Raw genomic sequence first — 13,245 nt, forward strand, 5'->3', positions numbered from 1 at the left:
GGGAGGGAGGGGGAGGGAGGGGAGGGAGGGGGAGGGAGGGGGAGGGAGGGGAGGGAGGGGGAGGGAGCAAGCTGGTTTGGGAAAAGATTTGAGGGACTAACAGCTTAGGCAGCCACCCATACCACTTTTACGTATCACTGTTAACTTATTAAAGACCTTTCTGAGTAAACCAAATAGACCTGTTATGATATAAAACCATATATGGCTCTGATGTAATTTTGCTTCATATACAGGAGTGATGTAGTCAATAGTCAAGGAGAACTGGGTGTCTAAATGGACATTCTCTCTTTGGTGTCATAGCTTCTCAACAATGGGATATTTGGGGGGCATGGGTGTGTTGCGTTGCCTTGATACAGAATGTATCTTCTATTATGGAGTAAACATTAGTTGATTTTCCACAGAATGTTCCTGAGGTTCCATCACCTCAGGTCTCTCTTTCCCTCCAAATCTTTTTGCTTTCTCTTCCCTGGTACCTCATAAACGTCCACAGCTCCAACTATCACCCTTGTCATGAGTTTCAAACTACATCTCTTGATCTATCACCCTTGTTTCCAGTCCCACTGTTGCTCTCTAGACAGAAAGTACCCTGAGGACAGGGACTTTGTTTTGGTCACTGCTATATTCCCAATGCTCAGTGGCTGGCACTGAGTATTATGTTTGTTGAATGAATAAGTAAAAGGCCTCACTCAGACTCTTAAGACACCTCACAGGAATTCTTGCCATCACCTCTTAAGTGGCCTCTTTGCCTCTGGTCTCTCCCTTTCCTACTCTGTCCACACACAGGAAAACTCTAGATTATAGTACTGATCATGTTGGTCCTAAAATGTCTCGGCTGGGAACAACTTACCAGCCCAGCCCTGTACTTCACAGGTGAGAAACTGGCCCCAGCGAGGCCAGGAGACTTGCCTAAGGATTTATGATGAGTGGGTGGCAGAGACGGAATTATAATTCAGGCTGCTGACCCAGTGGCTCTTACTACCATGCCACTGGGTCAAAATCTTCTACCGTCTTTCAGCAGAACTGAGTACAGGGCTAGGCATACAGGGCTCTCAGTAAGTACTTGCAGACTGATGGAGACTAGATAAGTGAGAATGGGTCTCTGGCACAGGCCAATGGGAACCCTCTTAAAAGAAAGACAATACCCCAGTATATAACATGGGCAAGGAAGGAGCTGCTCTGGACCTTTGCTCCTGCAGTGCCTATGAGCCACCCCCAAGGAACCTCAGGGTGGTGACATGGCTAGAAAAACCAATGACTTAACACACACTCACACTCTTCAGCTTTGTGCTCAAAGCCACCCACCTCCATTCCAAACCCACCCTGGCCTTATCTCCCATTTCTTTTTCCTCCCTCACACCCAGCCTTCCGAAAGCATTTGCTGTTTCCAGCACCTGTCCCTCCTCCCGGCCTCCACCTGCCCTGTTCTTTCCTCTCATGCACCCTTACCTCCACCTGCAAGAATGGCGACCCAACCTGCCCCTCGAGCCCAACTCGAATATGAATCCCTCCCTGAATTTCTTGTCCGATTTCCTCCACTGGAATTCATTTCACCATTTACATGTCTACTATAGACCTTACCACACTGTCTGCTTCACAGGAAAGAGCCAGATCCTTGAGGGCAGGCGCTTACCCTAAATCTCTGAACCGCTGTCACATTGCCCAGCCCACTGCTTCGCACAGAGGAGCCACTTCTCGTCATTTTGTTGAGTCAGAGGGCTTTGTCCTTTTCAGTTCACCTCTGTGACCTGTGTTCTGTAATGGGGCTTCCAAGTCTTCCTCCAGCCGGTGCAGGCTGATGATAAAGCCAGCACACTTGCAGGGCCTACCCGTTAAGGAACAGCTGTGTGAGTCCCTGCTGTCTTATTTTCAAAAGCAAGGAATGAGGGGCAGGGGCAGGGGCTAGGGAGGGTGACTTCCCCTCCCTTACATAGCTCTCCTACGGTGGCTACGGCTGTCCTGTCCTGTGAAGTGTGTGGTGCAAGCTGGGCATGTGACAGCGTCCCCTGCAAGTCCAAAGTCAATTGTCTGCAAAACTAAAGAGTTCCAAATGGCGCAATAACACATCAAACAAGCAAGTGTGCAAACAAAGCCCATTCGCAAGGGGAGGAGGATGGGAAGCAGAAAACAGAGTTCCCTAGGAAACCGAGCCTGCTTTAGGACTGACTGTGGCCTTCACCCCTCGTGGGGGAGGGAGAGGGGCGCTCCAAGAAGGCATCACTGGCCCATCTGCTTTCCCTGCCTACAGGGGCCCTGGTCTTCACCACCACAAGTTGGGGATACTCAAGCAAGGCTGTGGTTGTTGTTCTCTTATTTGCTGGAGTGGGAGTAAAGAGTGCAAGGAAAGAGGAGAAGAGTGATGGGTAGACCAAGAGATGAGCATGGAGAGCACTTGGCCAGCACAAAGGGGTTACTGACCACAGGACGAGAGGGCAGAAAGGTCGGACTACAGAAGGGCTGACCGCTCCTCTCTCATCAGCCATTGCCAGGATGAGGGGGACTCAGGCTCACGGTGGAGCAAGGCACACCCAAACCAGCAAATGAGCTTATCTTCAGCTGCCCAAGAGGCGGCTCTGAGGTATTTATTTTGGGCTCACTGGCATGGTGGTTGGGCTGAGTCATGCAAACGGGTGGTCGGAGGGGGTGGATGGGGCTCTAGGGCTCCCCACAGTCTCCGTCAACCCCAAGCAGGAAGGGTAGTAGTGATATAATTTCTTCTCCTCCTCCTTCAAATAATAATTTATTATACGTCATTAATATGCAATATATTAATAATTACATAATTATTATTATTTATGATAATGACGATGATTGCTATGTTTAAACCTCTAGGCTGAGGGTTTATTTGGGAAAGACATAAACGAAGTAAATGCCATTGGAATAATTAGTTGACTGTCAGGAGGAAAAAGATTCTGTTCTATAAAACTTATGAAAATGAAGTATATATTTATAATAAGCATGTCTTTCTTTTCTTCCTGGCAGTGAGTTTCTATCAGGTGATCACATCTCTTAGGTATCAGGTAAAAATAAAACAGAAACTCTGTTTTGTAGTGTACTTGAATTATTTCTGATTTTCCTTGTAAATGAAGCTGTTTCTAGTGATTTGCAATCCAGAGTCTGAATAAAAACGCTGCTTTGCTATGATGCAGCTGGACAAGTCCCCGAGCTCTCTTCCAACCTGATTACCACGCTCAAGACCCTCCAAACAGACATTCTGCAGTAGCTCCTGGGAAGGCCTGGGATATGCACACAGTATCACAATGCTGCCAAGATCAAGGTTAATAACGATGTGTGCAGAGGCCCTGGAGTGTGGGCTGGCTACAATGTTAAAATCCCAGAATCCTGGGGCTGAATGGAATGTTAAAGAATATCTAGTCTGGTAGTCTTTAAGCTATTTTTTAGTACAAGAATCTTGTGTATTCACACATAGATGTGAGTGCATGTGTATTTCTAATGTTTATGCTACACTCCAACATACTAGATAAAAGTGGAACAGAACAGCTCTGGTTCAGGGAGGAAAGGACTCAAAACACCACCACCTTGGCCATCCTCCTGGCCCACCTGGCACTTCTGGGGAACCCTAATGTTCTCAACACTGAAAACCTCAGATCTAGACCCCTATCCCCACCATTATCTGCATCGTGTCCTCAATACCTGTTCCAGCCACGGTTCTCCATGTGGCAACATGGCTGAACTAACGCCTCTACCTTCTCTCTACCAAGGACCTATTTTACCTACATCCAAGGATCCCATCTATCAGATACCAAGATTCATAAAATAACAGTAATTAAGACAGTGTGGTATCTGTGTCATAGACAATTAGACCAATAGAACAAAAAAGAAGGTCCCAAAATGTACCTACACAGATAATCACCTGATTTATGACAAAGATGACACTGAAGTTCAATAAATGGCACTGGGTTCACTGGGTACTGTGGGTTGTGTTCCCCCAAAAGATATATTGAAGTCCTAACACCCCCCAGGACCTCATAATGTGACATTATTTGGAAATAGGGTCACTGAAGATGTAATTAGTTAAAATGAGGTTACAGTGGATTAGGGTGGGCCCTAAATCCATTACGACCAGTGTCCTTATAAGAAGAAGGAAGTTTAGACACAGAGAAACACAAGGGGAAGAAGTCCATGTGACAACAGAGGCAGAGATCAGAACAATGCAGCTGCATGCCAAGGAATGTCAAGGATTACCAGCCACAACCAGAAGCTAGGAAGAGGCAAGGAACCATTCTTCCCTGGAGCCTTCAGAGGGAACATGACCCTGCCCACACCTTGATTTCAGGCTTCTGGCCTCCAGAACTATGAGAGGATACATTTCTGTTGTTTTAGGCCACCCAGTTTGTGGTACTCCTTACGGTAGCCCTAGGAAATGAATACACTGCGTATCCATATGAAAAAAATGATTCTTAATCTCTACTTTACATGCGAAAGTCAATTCCAGATGGATGGTGGAAACAAATGTGAAAGGTAAAATAATAAAACTTTCAGAAGAAAACGAAGAATACGTTCAGATCTTGTGACAGGTAAAGATTTTTAAAAAACAGAATACAAGAAAGTGTTATCCATGAATGAAAAAACTAAGTTGGACTGTATTAAAATTAATTCTTTTTTTTTTTTTTTTTTTTTTTTTGCGGTACGCAGGCCTTTCACTGTTGTGGCCTCTCCCGTTGCAGAGCACAGGCTCCGGACGCACAGGCTCAGCGGCCGTGGCTCACGGGCCCAGCCGCTCCGTGGCATGTGGGATCCTCCCGGACCGGGGAACGAACCCGTGTCCCCTGCATTGGCAGGCGGACTCTCAACCACTGCGCCACCAGGGAAGCCCTAAAATTAATAATTCTTTATCAAAAGATATCAACAGAATCAAAAGGTAGGCCACATAGTGGAGAAAATAATTTCAATATATAAATCCAGCAAAGAACTCCTACAAACCCATAAGGAAAAGGCAGATGACCCAATATAAAAATGGGCAAAAACTTGAGGAGAAATTTCACAAAAAGGGAAATCCAAATGGCCAATAAACATATAAAAGATGCTCTAGTTTAGTCATCAAAGAAAACTAAATTAAAATCACAATGCCTTACCAATACACACCTACCAGATAGGCCAAAATGACAGAGACAAAAACCACAGAGTGGTGATGACATGGAACAACTGGAACTCTCATACAGTGCTGGTGAGAATGTAAATTGATGAAGACACTGTGGAAACCTGGCAGGATCTATTAGAGCTGGACATACCTACGTCCCATGACCCAGGATCTCACCATCAAGGAATCTGTCCTCAGCAACGTTAAAGGTACTCACCCACTGACATGTACAGGAGTGTTCCTAGCAGCACTGTCTGCAATAGCCCCAAACTGGAACCCACCCCAAAGCCCATGTGCAATAGAAGGGATAAATAAATTTACAATAAACAATGCATTACCCGGCAATGAGAACAAACAAACTACAACTCATAACAACATGGGTTAATTTCCCAAATGTAATGTTGAAAGAGACACAAGAATACATCCTTAAGATTTTATTTATATAAAGTTCAAAGTAGAAAGATTCAACCTATGTTAGAAACCATGGTATAATGGTTACCTTTGGTGGGAGTGGGGTTGGTTTGGGACTGGGAAGGGGTCTAAGGGGCTTGGGTGACGTTCTTCCTCCATCTGGCTCCCGGTTACGGGGGAGTATGCACTTGGTGAAAATTCATTTTCAGTGCAATTAACAATGTGTGTACTTTTCTGTATGAATGTTAATAATACTTCAATTAAAAATAATCTCAGTGGTTAAGGCAGTGAAACCAGAGACAAAACAGAGCTCTTGTAAATACTGAAAGCAAAAGAGCACAGCAATCTAATTTAAGCAAGATAATTCAAAACTTTGCTTTGCTAAAAGCTTAGAAGTGTCATTTCATTTCATTGGGTTTTTTATTCACTTAAGATGACTGTCATGCCAAAGTTATTTTATTACTGTATGTTAGGATGGCATGAAGTAAACAGTTTCAAAATAAAATAACAAATCTTTTTAATTTTATCTGACTGATTTTTTAAGGTGAAAATCTGGATATTCAAGCCCAATTTTTCACGTCAATTAAAAAACAGCTTCCTGGGGCCTTGGTTTACAGTCTGCAGTATCTCTGGAGGGGAAAGCCCTGAGGATAAAGGTGATCTCTATGTGACACCTCTAGGTGCTCCATCCCCCTTCAGATTCACCCCAAGACATCAGCTCCGGCCTGCCCCTGGGGGCAACAACAGCTCAGCTGGCCTCTAAGCCTTACTGTGGATAAATGTATAGTTTCCACTCGACAGCCTGAAATACTGAAAATAACTCCCAGGATACCATTCCTGCCTTTGTCCGTTTCTGGGCTCTTCAGATTCCCGCTTGGATACACATAGTCACAGGGCGGAGTCCTGATCTTGCAGCATCACATGGATGGAGAGAGAATTCTGTCTCCAGTTCTGAGGGTAGCTCAACCTCAGCAGCTGCTCAGAGGCTGTGCGGGGCTGGCCTGTCATCATTAGACATGGGCTCTGCACAACTGCTCTGGCCACCACTAAAATACATCCCTGGGGGCACAGAAACCATATGGCCAGACTCTTGTCTTCTCAGATGCTTTGTTCTCTGGGACCCCCTGGTAGGGAGATTTACTTGGGCACTTACACAGCATCCTGGGCTGCTGGCAGCCTCCACGGGGAGTGAGAGAGGGTCTCACTGTGGCCTGCCTTCTGAGCTGGGAGGGCACCGTGTGCGAGGGGACTGTGGAGGGTACAGAGTTCCTATGAGAGAGACCTCACTCACCCTGAGAGGTAAGCATGGGGACTGGGACCATGCAGTCAGCTGCGTGGAGGAGACTCCATGTGCCACGAGGACACCTGGGACTTTCCTCAGCGATTCCATTTCCCCGAATATTGGCTTCCCAAAGGAGACCCCCCCTAGATTCAAACTCTGTTGTTTTTGTGCAGACTTTCTATGCTGAATTCTACTCTTCACTATCTGACAGATGACGATTGTGTGGATCATTTAAGGAGGTTTCTACATCCCCAGTTAAAGTTCTCTCTGGTAAGAAAATAACATTTGCTTTTAAAGTCTTTTTTTTTTTTTTTTGCGGTACGCGGGCCTCTCACTGCCGTGGCCTCTCCCGTTGCGGAGCACAGGCTCCGGACGCGCAGGCTCAGCGGCCATGGCTCACAGGCCCAGCCGCTCCGCGGCATGTGGGATCTTCCCAGACCGGGACACGAACTCGTGTCCCCTGCATTGGCAGGCGGACTCTCAACCACTATGCCACCAGGGACCTAGTCATTTTTCAATAAGGACCTACTGTATAGCACAGGGAACTCCGCTCAGTACTCTGTAATGACCTATATGGGAAAAGAATCTAAAAAAGAGTGGATATATGTATACGTATAACTGATTCACTTTGCTGTACACCTGAAACTAACACAACATTGTAAAGCAACTATACTCCAATAAAAAATTTTTAAAAGGCAAAGTCATTTTTTATGAGTGGCCACAGAGATTTTCCATTTGGAAATATAGATAAATCACAAGAGTCAAGCATGATAATCAGTTTAGAATTTACGTGGACTGAGGAAAAATCACCCAGGCCAATTCCTTGAGAGCCTTTCAGCTAGATGACTTGGCTGTACCAGAAAGGGCAGGGTAGGCAAGCTACAGCCGGTGGGTTGATTTGACTGCTTTTGCACAGCCCATGAACTAAGAATGGTTTTTACATTTTTAAATGGCTGGGGGGAAAAAATCCTAAAGAATATTTCGTGACATGTGAAAATTCTAAGAAATTCCGATCTCGGAGTCTATAAATGAAGTTGCATTGGAACACAGCCACACCCATTAGTTCATGTATTGTCTCTGGCTGCTGCCATGATACAAAAGCAGAGCTGTCTCAACGGAGACCATATGGCCTGCAAAGTCAAAAAATACTTACTGTCTGGCCATTTACAGAAAACTTTTGTTGACCCGAGCTAAGGAACTTGCTGTATATTTGCAGAAGGCTGCCCACTCTGACCTTATGCTCCCTTTTGTGTTTGAGCTTCTAGGGCTGTCTCTGCAATCAGCGGCCAGTCCCAGTGCTGGTGCCAATTTCACACTAACCTGGTAAACCAACACAACCCACCACCGTAGTTCCTTTCACCCTGTGGTCTGTAATCAATTTAGGGGGTCAGAAAATTCAACTTAGTTGGTTGTCACCAGCATTTTCTTTAATGAAATAAAAGGGAAAAATATCAAAGGCATTCATTGACATGGACTGAAATGTGCCTCCCTTTTTCCATATGTTGATGTCCGAACCCCCAGTACAACCTCAGAATGTGACTGTATTTGGAGACAGGGCTTTTGAAGAGGTAATTAAGTTAAAATGAGGTCCTAGGGTAAGGCCCTAATCCAATATGACTGGGGTCCTCATAAGACGAAGAGATTAGGGGAAAAGACAGCATCTGTAAGCCAACGAGAAAGACCTCAGAAGAAATCAACACTGCTGACACATTGATGTGTCAGACTTCCAGCCTTCAGAACTGTGCAAAAATAAATTTCTGTTGTTTAAGCCACTCAGACTGTGGTACTTTGTTATGGCAGCCTAGCAAACTAATACAGGCAGCATATGTAGTATTATTTGGTGAAAAAAATTTCTTTCAATCGCACGTGCATGTGATATGGTAATACAACCATATCACAAAATGTATTACATTTTGTGCATCATATCAAAATAAATGGAGAGACATACACACCTGGTAGCAAAACCACAGGCGGGTGGTCTAAACGAACCAAGACAAAAGAGGAGAAAAGAGCATTTACTGAGCATGTTATATGTGTAACATATATATGTGTATATATATATGTTATGTTTGTATATATTATTATCTTATTTTGTCCTCACGGTAACCCTATGCAATGGGTAATATTATACATCTTCAACTTCAGCCAATATATTGGCTCTGTCAATATATTCATTCACCAACCATTTACTGAGTGTCTGTCATGCTCCAAGCAACTCTGTTAGGCACTGGAGAGTCAAATTTGGTCTCTGGGAACAAACTCTAACAAGACCCAAAGGCAGGCAGGGCTGGGCAGTAATCATGCAGGCCCTGTTCTCAACCCTCCCTGGATCTGTGGCCCTGAGAAAGGCTCCAGCCTTTCTCTCCAGCTCCAGCCGCCTCATTTGTAAAACAAGGATAATCCTGACCCAGTTCACAGTCCTGTGGTGAAGGATAAGTGAACAGAATTCTGGGCTTGTTTTTATCTACACAGTGCCAGCTGGATTCTACCTGTTTATAACCAGCATTGCTTTCTGTTTGTTTTTTTTTTTGGAAACTCTATACTTATTCTTTAAGAAAAAATAAAGAGCTAGAAATGAGGTTCAGTGATTAAAGGTATATTCCGTATTCTTTCTCAGAACATCTAGATTAACAATTTCAGAAATGAATACCTGCTTCCCAACCTCAGACAAAAGCAGAAGGAACTCAAAGTTCTTGCAAGGTTCAGTAACATTCCAAGGACAAGACTAGGTGAGGTGCTGCCAGTCTTGAGGGAAATAATTCAGTGATAACTAGCACTTCAAAAACCTAATAAAAGTAATTCACGGTTTTCCATCTAAGCCTTTTAGGAAATGATTTTTAAAAAGCAACATTAAAAACAAACAAGTGCTAATCTAAGTGTTATAAAAGTTAACATTTCTGAGAAAGACCACAGGACACTGAAAGGATACCAACCTTCTCGTCCAAATCGGACATAATTATGAAAATCTCTCTTCTCTGTCACCCACATTGAAGTCACTTTACAAACATTAAAAACACATGTACAAATTAATGCCCTATGATAGACAGAAGAGGAGGTAGAGAAGGAGCTTGAAAGGGGTGAGGGGAGACACACAGACCTAAAAATGGGGCCCGTTGGAAGTGTCCCTTTATTGGCTATGAAGGTGAATAAATAAGCACTGCACAAATTCATTCACTGTGAGAGAAAGTGCAGCTCTAACTCCTAGTGTTTGCATTTTACTTGAAAGGTCAAAGGTACTTTCCACTTGTTTCTACATCTTCAGATTCTTTGGGGTCCCTGGAGCGTTCAAAAGCTTTACAATTATCTAAACTAAAATCCACCCCCCCCTCAATGGTCCATTTCACTGATGGGACTTATCAATAACTGCACAGTTGGGGCAGGGCACAAACGGCTCAGGTGAAGCAAACATCTGTTTACTTCTCTCTGTCTTGCGGATGCCAGCGGTCACGGTCCCCTTCCCACTGCTTCGGCAGCTCCCCCCACGGCAGTGCGCAGGCGCGGCAGCCTCAAGGGACGCCTCCCGCCCTGATCCTGCCTGCGTTCACACGGACTTCCAAGCCGGGTGGGGCAGGACCTCACAACAGCTACTGTCCTTCACAGTGAAGGACGTGAACCTACTGTGATGACATACTCAGTAATTGCTCTCCTTTTTAAAAAGGAGTGGTAAAAATTATATTTAAAATGCTTGTTGATGCCCTGTGGGTATGAGTCACTCTGTAAAGTAGGATCAAAATGGATCCTCTGTTAGGGGTTCCTGCCCGTTCTTTGATTCTAAACAACTTTATTAATGTTAATAGGAGTTACGCACACATCAATGGGAGAATAAATTCCCTGGGTTTCGTGGCACTTCAATTAATGATTTGTAATAATCCGTGTAAAATGCTTTCTAATTTTCTTCCAAGTAATGCCACACTGCCCCAGAAAGAGCTGAAAATTAGGCATGGGTCTCACCACGGGGTGGGAAAGACAGGGGGATGGGAGAAAGAAGGCTCTCCAGCTGGTTGGAGGCTCTGCAGGAGAGCTTCTCAGCACGTAGTGCGGGGGAGTGCAGCAGGAGGGACAGACACAACTCGCCCAAGGGATAACGAACGTGATGAAGGGAGGAAAAGAAAACTCACAGAAAGCAAGCCTGACGCAGGAGTTTACTATAATCTAAAATGGAAAAGACTGACTGCAACCGTGCTTCTTAAATCTGCCACAGGATCCTCCCATTTTTCCAGAGCATAAGTTAATACCATTCACTGACTCCTGAAAATACCCACCAAGATGAAAATGGGAATTTAAGTTCCAAGGATGATGCAGCAGAATTGCTAATGAATAGGTTATTTTGCAGTTGACACAAAGCTCTGCCTCAATTTCTGGAAACCCAGCTTTAGATCTAACCCTCCCTTGCCCAGGCCTGCAGTTCTCGCCTCAACTATTCTCGTGGGAAACCAAGTGATTATTATTATTGAAATCTTCTGAGGACAGGGTGGGGTAGCATGGGGGCTGCGGCAGAGACAAGTATGAATGGCAAATGCCTAAATTCCATGATTTGGAAAGAGAACAGCTCAAAATTTTAATCTAAAAAATCTCAGTGTTTGCTGTTCGATCCTTAATCACCTTATACTTCCTTGCACTTTATCCTAACGCTTCTCAGATAGTAAGAAGACCTCTGCCAGCAAATAATGAGACCCCACATCATAAGACTAGATGCCCAGCCACAGGTGTGGGAGCGTCTGCTCTGTAGGATCAGATGGCTTTTCAGGTGGGTTCCCCAGTTTTCCTGTTACACCTGCCTAGTCTCCCTGAAGTAGAACACATGGAAAGTCTTATGACGTGCAGTTTACCTGAACAAATATTTATAGGGAGAGAAATTTGTTGGCTGGGAAAATGAATACCAAAATTCATCAGAACTTCCATACCAGCCACCTAAGACTTATCTGGAAACGTATCATTCACTCTATGAATTTTCAGAAAACTGAGGGGCCTCTCCAGTGGTCCAGATCATACTAGAAAATCATGAGCCAATTACAAAAATAGCAAGTGCATCTGAGACTGGTGACAAACAAAAACGGTGCCTAGGTTGTGCACCATTTTTGGATTACTCCTTCCTCTCACTTCCACTGGTGTTAGACATACATATGAGTGTTCTGTAGGCAGCCTACACGTGAGCACAGCCTTTGAGAAAAAGGGCTTTGCCCCATCTCAGTCCCCACGATGACTGGCGTGAATTTGTTGGGCACCAGGGGAAGATCTCTGTGTAACAGGTGACTGAACAGTGTGCAAGGTGCTGGTCAGGTGCTAATGAAGAGAACAGAGAAGTATCAGATACCATCTTGGTCTTCAAGACATTTGCAGTTCAGTTGGCAGATGAGCTGTATACACGTGCCAAGTTAACAATGCAATACTTAAGCACTATTTACCAGGATGGATGCAGAGTGCGTCTTAAAGAATCTGGCTAAAACTCCTACAATTCCCAACCATGCATGCTTTTCTTGCTGGGAAAATGTGGGACCAGAAGATGACCAGAATTCAGCTGAAGTTCTTCTAAGTGACAAAAATGGAAACTAAGCAGCTTAGCTGTTTACCCACTTTTCTCTAGAGAAAGGGTCCACCCTCTTTCAGAACTGTTCCCAGGATCCTCCAATCTGCCTCAAAACAGCATCTCCCCAGTGACCTTTGGAGTTCCAAGGGCATGCTGCCATTTCATCCTCTGAGCACTCTTCTTGGCTAACTGGTAGGGTTTTTTGTTTTTTTGTTTTTTTTAATTTTCTAAATAGATTTCCTTTCAGGGGTACACACTTATCTGGCTCTTTTAAAACTATTAATTCAATCGCTTCAAATATTTGGGCTTCATTAAACTTTTTTTTTGAACTATGCCACTTTTATGGCTTGAGTCTGGAAGGGAGGTTTCACCCTAACGACCATTTTTTTTTGAAGTCAATAGATATCATTGATAAATGTATAAGAGGTTTTCTTATTCTCAAGCTACTGTGAATTCAGGACCACAAATTACAAAGCTGATCAGATCCCAGCCAGCTTCACTCATCATATATTTTCAGCTTTTTAGTTTCACATTCTCCAATTTGTGAAGAGTCAAGTATAATTATTGTTAATATCAGGGAAGGAAGTAATCACTTCATAATGCTTCCAGTCAGTGATTCCTAAGGGGTGGGTAATACGGGGCAATATAAGGGAAGTAATACAAGAATCCAAGTAACAGGTGCTTTTGCCTGTGACTTTGGCTTGCTAATGTTTAATATTATCACTCCTGAGATAGCACACAAACAACTTGCCTAGGATTATTGCATTTCTGCAGCAAACAGTGCAAATGTAGAATTACCTGAAGAAATAATCTGTGGAAGAGCTTGTGGAATTTCAGCTTCCCAAAGAAGCCATGGTACGTTTATGTGGGATAATTTGCTTTCCAAGAAAACACCACAAATATCCATCATGTCGGGAACGGAGAAAA

The 13,245-nt window shown here is 44.1% G+C and overlaps 1 protein-coding gene across 5 annotated transcripts in view; it reads right to left on the minus strand.

Annotated features, from left to right (window-relative positions):
* Positions 1 to 13,245, minus strand: part of FYN (FYN proto-oncogene, Src family tyrosine kinase) — a 207,172-nt gene that overhangs the window by 122,214 nt on the left and 71,713 nt on the right. For 2 of the 5 annotated variants that reach the window (XM_029223386.1, XM_029223387.1), the window contains exon 1: positions 1,631 to 4,661. The exons of the other annotated variants lie outside the window; for them this stretch is intronic. The gene's annotated coding sequence lies outside the window, so the exon portion shown is untranslated. Of the gene's footprint in view, positions 1 to 1,630; positions 4,662 to 13,245 lie in introns of those variants that run through there. 5 annotated transcript variants of the gene reach the window in all.

The sequence above is a fragment of the Monodon monoceros genome, unplaced genomic scaffold, assembly GCF_005190385.1.
Source record: "Monodon monoceros isolate NGI ecotype Baffin Bay Population unplaced genomic scaffold, NGI_Narwhal_1 Super_Scaffold_15, whole genome shotgun sequence".
In the NCBI taxonomy this organism is placed as follows: Eukaryota; Metazoa; Chordata; class Mammalia; order Artiodactyla; family Monodontidae; genus Monodon; species Monodon monoceros.